Source organism: Silene latifolia, chromosome 4 (assembly GCF_048544455.1).
Source record: "Silene latifolia isolate original U9 population chromosome 4, ASM4854445v1, whole genome shotgun sequence".
Classification (NCBI taxonomy): Eukaryota; Viridiplantae; Streptophyta; class Magnoliopsida; order Caryophyllales; family Caryophyllaceae; genus Silene; species Silene latifolia.
In genome coordinates this window covers 80,294,125-80,301,758 of record NC_133529.1, presented here as the reverse complement: position 1 = coordinate 80,301,758, position 7,634 = coordinate 80,294,125, and positions in this window count along the sequence as shown.

Below are 7,634 nucleotides of genomic sequence, written 5' to 3'. Positions count from 1 at the left end.
TATGTTCGTAAACTAATTAAATTCTGAGGTCTATAGAGCTTCCTAGGCCAGGAACATCAATAAACTGGTCTCATTATTATTTAGGCTTGAGTGTGGTTTCTCCTTGTGGATTGTGTAATATCAAACTGCATAAGTGTGATATTGATTTCTTGATACTTTTATTGCTTTTATTTGGCTAAGTACATGTGGATAAGCGGTTCTTACCGTTCAAATAAGCGTTACATTACCTTTTATTTAGCCCGTTTGTGAAAGATCATAGATCGATATTAGACTCTCTAATAAAATTAATTTATCTCATAAATTGTTATTTAGGTGATCTATGTAACATGCATGCTAATATGAAAGCATAAAAAGAAGGTATAAGGAAAAACAATTTCCTTACATTGAATATATGGTAAAATGGGCACAAACTAGTTCTCCTTACTAGTTTGTTCTTGAGCTAAAATGATATGGATGATCCTCCTTGAAAAACCTTCAAAAAGAAAGTCTCCTTCAAGTTGCACCCAAGAACTAACCCAATAATAATAACAAGTTTGTACTAGTTACTTGTTAATATTGCTCCCTTGATAAATATTAGTAATATCACTAACTTATCTTAGTAATATTAATAATGAATACTAGTGATGAATTATTGTAGAGAGATAGAGTGAAAAATGTTCACATGCAAAAGATGGTAGAGTGTAAGAATGAAGTAGTGTAGAAATGTGAACAAATATGGAGTGTAAAGGGGGGGAAAAGTGGCGGGTGGTGGAGTCCTCAAGTGGACAATTTTTGTCTTATAATTTTATCTTACATCACATGCAAAATCTAGTATAAGATATATATTATGGTAGTATACAAAATAAGGTAAAATGATTATGTGAGTAATCATCCACTACACTTATTTTACACGGTCCACTTGACCATATACGAGTCCATGTTGGTTTTTATATTTGTCTCACAAATCCGTGTAATTTTTATTTTAAACATCGTGTGATGTTTAAATACTTCCATAATTAATTCGTCCAATTCACTACGTAAATATACGTGTACCACCACACATATTTACGTACTAATATTAATCACATTAATCAATTAGTACAATTTTAGTAAATTAACAGTTAATTAACTAAAACCCGTTTCCCAAAACTTATTATTTAATTATCGCATAATTAAATAATAACTGCCGCTCCTCGAGTTCGCAACTCGAAATCTCTCTAAAAATAATAGACTAACCTCTTAGTCTATAAATCAAGGGACTAAACAAATTGTATCTCATACAATTAATTAGTTATCAATTGGGGTTTGTTCCTTTATATGTGACCGAAAGGAGTCAGTTGATCACCGCCGTCTCACGACAATAACTTCAAACTCTAGTCAACCAACCGTTATCGATTTACGTTAATCAACTGACGAGGATCAAATAATTAAATATCTGATGATATTCTATTGATGAGATTTATTATGTTAACGCACTATTGTGGAGGACACTAACTCCAACAATCTCCCACTTGTCCGACACATGGTGTGCGCTACCAATTCTCTTGTCCGTTTTAATCTCCCACTCAATGCAAGGTGTCTTTCAGGTCGCACTTGCACATGAACACATCGTGAGTGGTTTTCTCGATCGGGAGTGTGACTACCTGACCGGAAAAATCTCTCACAGATTACTTCCGAGCGTGGCCACGCATTTGTAGTCATTAACTCCTCGAGTGGCCTTGAGATATAGTTACCCAACGTGGGTGGACAATTCCTGTATGCCCTATCTATCCTATTGCACAATACACTCACCATGACCTAGTAATCGCCTCCCTTTTGGCCTCCTTTCACGGCACGACCTAGGACAAAAACCAAAGTCACTCGGAAACCGCACCTGCTCGTATAATAGTCTCCAGTCAAAGAATCGACTCATTAGAACATCTTAGAGATCCCCGCCACGACCAGGCGTCTATAATAGAACTTAGGGATTCTCTAAATGGTCACTGTCCGGCAAAGTGTCACACACTCTGCCTATGTAATCGACCAGTCATCACATATGACCTTATGGTGTTGAACAACCATCAATCGACTTACAATCTAGTCACTCCGAGACGTCACCTCATTAAGTGACTAGGGACAAAATACAATGTTCATCTTATTCACTTGAATAGTGTTCAACATTGTCTCCACAATTTATTCAGATAAACAAGGTATTAAAATTTAGTCACACTAAATAAAGATTCATAAAAGAATGAATACGAAAACAATGAATGTGATTATCATATATATAATAAAAGATACACTATCCAATTATTACATATCCATAATATAAAGAAAATCTGGTACTCGTTTCAATCCCATAGAGACGACATGACCATCATGCTTAGCCTTTGATAAAGGCTTGGTTAAAGGATCAGCAATGTTGTCATCTGTCCCAACCTTACAAATGTCAATTTCCTTCCTTTCCACATAATCTCTAATTACATGGTATTTCCTTTCAATGTGTCTAGATTTGTTACTAGACTTAGGCTCTTTGGCTTGAAAAATAGCTCCACTGTTATCACAATATAGAGTGATAGGATCTTTGGCGGAATGGACTACTCCTAGCCCCTCCATGAATTGCCTAATCCAAACAACTTCCTTCGCAGCCTCAGACGCTGCAAGGTACTCAGCCTCTGTTGTAGAATCCGCAGTAACACTTTGCTTGAAGCTCTTCCAACAAACAGCTCCTCCATTTAGCATAAACACGTAGCCGGATTGGGATTTCATGTCATCCCGATCGGTTTGGAAACTTGCGCCCGTGTAACCTCTTACACACAACTCAGTTTCTCCTCCAAACACTAAGAACGAATCCTTAGTTCTTCTCAAGTACTTAAGGATGCTCTTTACAGCTATCTAGTGACTCTCACCAGGCTTGGCTTGATACCGACTTGTCATGCTCAAGGCATACGCAGCGTCGGGGCGAGTGCAAATCATAGCATACATGATAGACCCAACAGCGGAAGCATAAGGGACGGTCTTCATGTGTTCAATTTCCTTAGGGGTAGAGGGAGACCGTGACTTGCTCAAAGTAATCCCATGGCCCATAGGTAGAAATCCTCTCTTGGAGTCTTTCATATTGAACCGGTCAAGAACTTTGTCAATATAAGCTTCTTGACTCAATGCTAGTATCCTCTTGGACCTATCCCTATAGATCCGGATACCTAAGATTCGTTGTGCCTCTCCCAAGTCCTTCATTTGGAAGTGTTTCCCTAGCCACTCCTTAACGGAAGTGAGTGATGGAATATCATTCCCAATGAGCAATATGTCATCCACATATAGGACAAGGAATGCAACCTTACTCCCACTAAACTTCATGTATAAACACGGTTCTTCCACACTTCTAGTGAAACCGTATTGTTTAATGACATGATCAAAGCGATGATTCCAACTCCTAGATGCTTGCTTAAGACCATAAATGGACTTCTTGAGCTTACACACCTTCTTAGGGTTAGATGTATCCACAAAACCTTCGGGTTGTATCATGTACACCTCTTCTTCTAGAATCCCATTCAAGAAGGCGGTTTTGACATCCATTTGCCAAATCTCATAATCATGAAATGCGGCAACCGCTAAGATTATCCTAATGGACCTAAGCATAGCGACTGGAGCGAAGGTTTCGTCATAGTGTAAACCATGAACTTGGGTGAAACCTTTTGCCACCAATCTAGCTTTGTAAACATCCACATGTTTATCCACGCCGAGTTTAATTTTGTATATCCATTTACACTGAAGAGGTCGCACTCCCTCAAGTAAATCCACCAAGTCCCATACTTGATTCTCGTACATGGAATCCATTTCGGACCGCATGGCTTCTAGCCAAAGCGAGGAGTCGGGACTAGACATGGCCGATTTGTAGGTAATGGGTTCATTACTTTCAAGAAGTAACAAAACACCATCCTCTTCGATGTTACCAAGGTAGCGATCAGGTGGATTAGAAATCCTACTTGACTTTCTAGGAATAATTACCGTTTCAGAGGAAGAGGGAATGCTATCCTCCACGTTCTCCTCTACCTCATTCTCGGTTTGTGGCTCTCGAACTTCTTCAAGTTCAAATTTTCTCCCACTCTGTCTCCTAGAAATAAATTCCTTTTCTAGAAAGACAGCATCACGAGCCACAAACACTTTGTTCTCGTGTTTATTGTAGAAGTAATAGCCACGTGTTTCCCTTGGATATCCTACAAAAAGACATTTGTCAGACCTGGGTGCAAGCTTATTGTCAGACTTGATCTTAACGTACGCTTCGCAACCCCAAATACGCATGAATGACAAATGAGGGACTTTCCCTGTCCATATCTCATATGGAGTCTTATCGACCGCTTTAGTCGAGCTTCGATTTAGTGAAAATACTGCAGACAAGAGGGCAAAACCCCAAAATGAACTAGGAAGCTCAGTTAGACTCATCATTGACCGAACCATATCAAGTAAAGTTCGGTTTCTCCTTTCGGCCACACCATTTAATTCCGGTGTGCCAGGAGGAGTCCATTGTGATACTATACCACAATCTTTTAGGTGTGAATCAAATTCAATATTTAGATACTCACCACCACGGTCAGACCGTAGAGTCTTTATCTTTTTATCCAATTGGTTCTCTACTTCTTTTTGAAACTCTTTGAACTTCTCAAAAGCTTCACTCTTGTTCTTCATTAAGTAGACATACCCATATCTACTTAAGTCATCAGTACAAGTAATGAAGTAGTGAAAACCTCCTCTAGCGGTGATGGTTATTGGTCCACACACATCCGTGTGTATGAGAGGCAAAACCTCACTAGCTCGTGTCCCTTTTCCCGCAAAAGGTGCACGAGTCATCTTGCCTAGAAGGCAAGACTCGCATGTACCATAAGATTCGAAACCAAATGGTTTGAGCACTTTTGATGAAGCAAGTCTCTTAATGCGTCTTTCGTTTATGTGGCCTAAACGACAATGCCAAAGGTAGGATTCGTTTGGATCACCCTTTTTGAGCTTTTTAGTTTCCATATGATAAACGTCATTAACATCATTTAAAACATAAATGCCTCCAATTGAAATGGCCTTGCCATAAACCACATCATTTAAAGAAAAAGTACAACACTTGTCCTTAATCATAAAACAAAAGCCTTCCGCGTCTAACGCGGAAATGGAGATGATGTTCTTAGTTAAAGTTGGTACAAAATAACACTTTTTTAAATACATCTCTAAACCACTAGCTAAAGTGAGCACATAGGTCCCTACGGCAACGGCGGCTACTCTAGCTCCATTGCCCATGCGGAGATCCACATCACCTTTTGCTAGTGCTTGCACGTCCCTTATACCCTGCAAATGGTTACAAAGGTGAGAGCCACATCCGGTATAAAGTACCCAAGTGGAAGTACAAGCATCATTAACGTCTATCACATAGAGAGAGGAAATCATACCAATAGGCGTCACACGCCCTTCCTTGAGATCCTCCAAGTATTTGGGACAACTCCTCCTATAATGCCCCTTCCCATTACAATGGAAACATTCGGCCTCGGAGAGCTTGGCACTTTTTGCCTTGGGATTGCCATTCTCAACGGCCTTCCCCTTTCCCTTGTCATGTTTCTTTGACGATTTATTGAATTGGGACTTTTCTTTCCCTTTTCTATTCTTAACTCCAAGAGACATGTTCTTTAACTTCATGGTTAAAACATCTCCTTTTTCACTCCCACTAGCCTCCATATCCCTCTCCGCTTGGGTGAGGAGTGCATGAATTTCATGGTAACTCTTATCCATGTCATTCATGTTATAGTTTACCCTAAAGTGGGCAAACTTGGTGGGGAGTGAGTGAAGGATACGATCCACCACAAGAGTCTTAGGAATCTTACACCCTAGACGCTCTAGGATGTCAACATATTCAACCATTTTTAGTACATGGGGACCAACCTTTTGGCCCCTCTCAAGCTTAGCTTCAAAGAAGCGTGCCGCCGCATCGTATTGACGGACTTTAGGTGTTTGTGAAAACATAGTGATCATACGAGTGAATATCTCGTAAGCATTTAAAGAAATGCATGATAGCTTGAGCTTTGGCGATATTGACCATATCAACACATTCTTGATATCATTCAACATCCTCACATAGTCATCATAGGCGGTCCGCACCGCCGATGAAGCTCTTGTACCGGGCTCGATAGGAGGAGCATCGGTCAAGTAAGTGAGCATATTGTCGGACAACGCGGCACTTTTGATGTTGGATTCCCATTCAAGAAAGTTACTACCGTCATCTTTTAAAATACATTTGTCCATTACGGATCTTAGCCATGAATATTTGCCTAGTGAAGTAGTCGATGGAGTTGATGAAGTTGCCATTGCGAATTAAAATGCTACAACAAAAAGGAAAAATTAACATTCATTGTTTTAAAAAATTACTTGTAAAAACATGTTTAGCAAGTTTTAGCATTTATATAATGATCTCCCACTAAATTATATAAATGATTCCAAGACCCAAATATTAAACAAAAATGAGCATCGCTTGGGCGAAACATCCCATAATTGCATAAATTCAGTAAGTCACGTTGACTAATTCTACCTCTAGAACTCTTGGTCGACGAATTTCCTCAAATTCATCTACTAGCCCCGGAACACAAGACCGTCTTATATCCCGTTGAGTCCAACCAATTTTGGCGTGTGATAACCGCTTACCACCCTACTTACCCAAGGTAAAAAGAGAACACCCCGCTTGGGCGAGCGTGGCTCTAATGAACAAGAGATTCATAGGTGTTACTAATTGGTAAGGCTAATCTCAATTTTAGTTATGTGAGAGATCTTGTCAATTTAGTCATAAATTCCTTATAAGTGAATTAATTCGGTGAATGTAAATGACGTGAATTGACAACCGCGAAAATAAAATGCATGTGAATGGCGATTTTGGCATGCGCGAAAATAAAACAAGCAAACATGTAAGCATATGAATAAATCCTAGTATGGCCACCTACTTAATAAAAACTAGTCTATTACATTTCGGAAACCAACTCCTTGGTCCCTTGCCTCTTCATTCCATAAGTGGCTCTTCCTTGTGGGATTTGGAACACTTTCCAAAAATAGACTCCGTCTCGTTGTAATCCGTCTTTTGGAAACGCCGGTAAAATAACTATTACAAATGAATTACATAGCTATTCCTATTATACATTAATTAATAAAATAAATAAAACTATTAATTAATTACAAACCGACGATAGGAGATCGTATTTAATTACAAACAAATCGATATTCCCATTCATTTCGGGTAATAACGATTAAAATCAACTAGGCCATACTAGGTACAAAAAGATAAATACTTTAAATAAATGACAATCATTCATTTAACTTAAATAAATATGCTTAAAATGCTGTAAATATGATGCCAAAATCGCCCTATCTATCAATCGTTGGTATCCATCTCGGTTTTTGTGGATTTAATCGATTTTTAACATGTAAAAATCAATAATTAACTCTTAAATCTCATTTAAGTCCAAACTAATTGTCCCAACTGTTTTGAACCTCAAAATTAGTCCTCACTAATTTTATGATAAATAATTAGTTTGATTTGGTGATATTTTGCTAATTTAATCGGTAAAATCATAATATTTAAGTAAAAATCCAAAATAATTGAAATATTACCCAAAAAATTGAAACAAAATTTTTTAGTATTCTGGAACACTCCC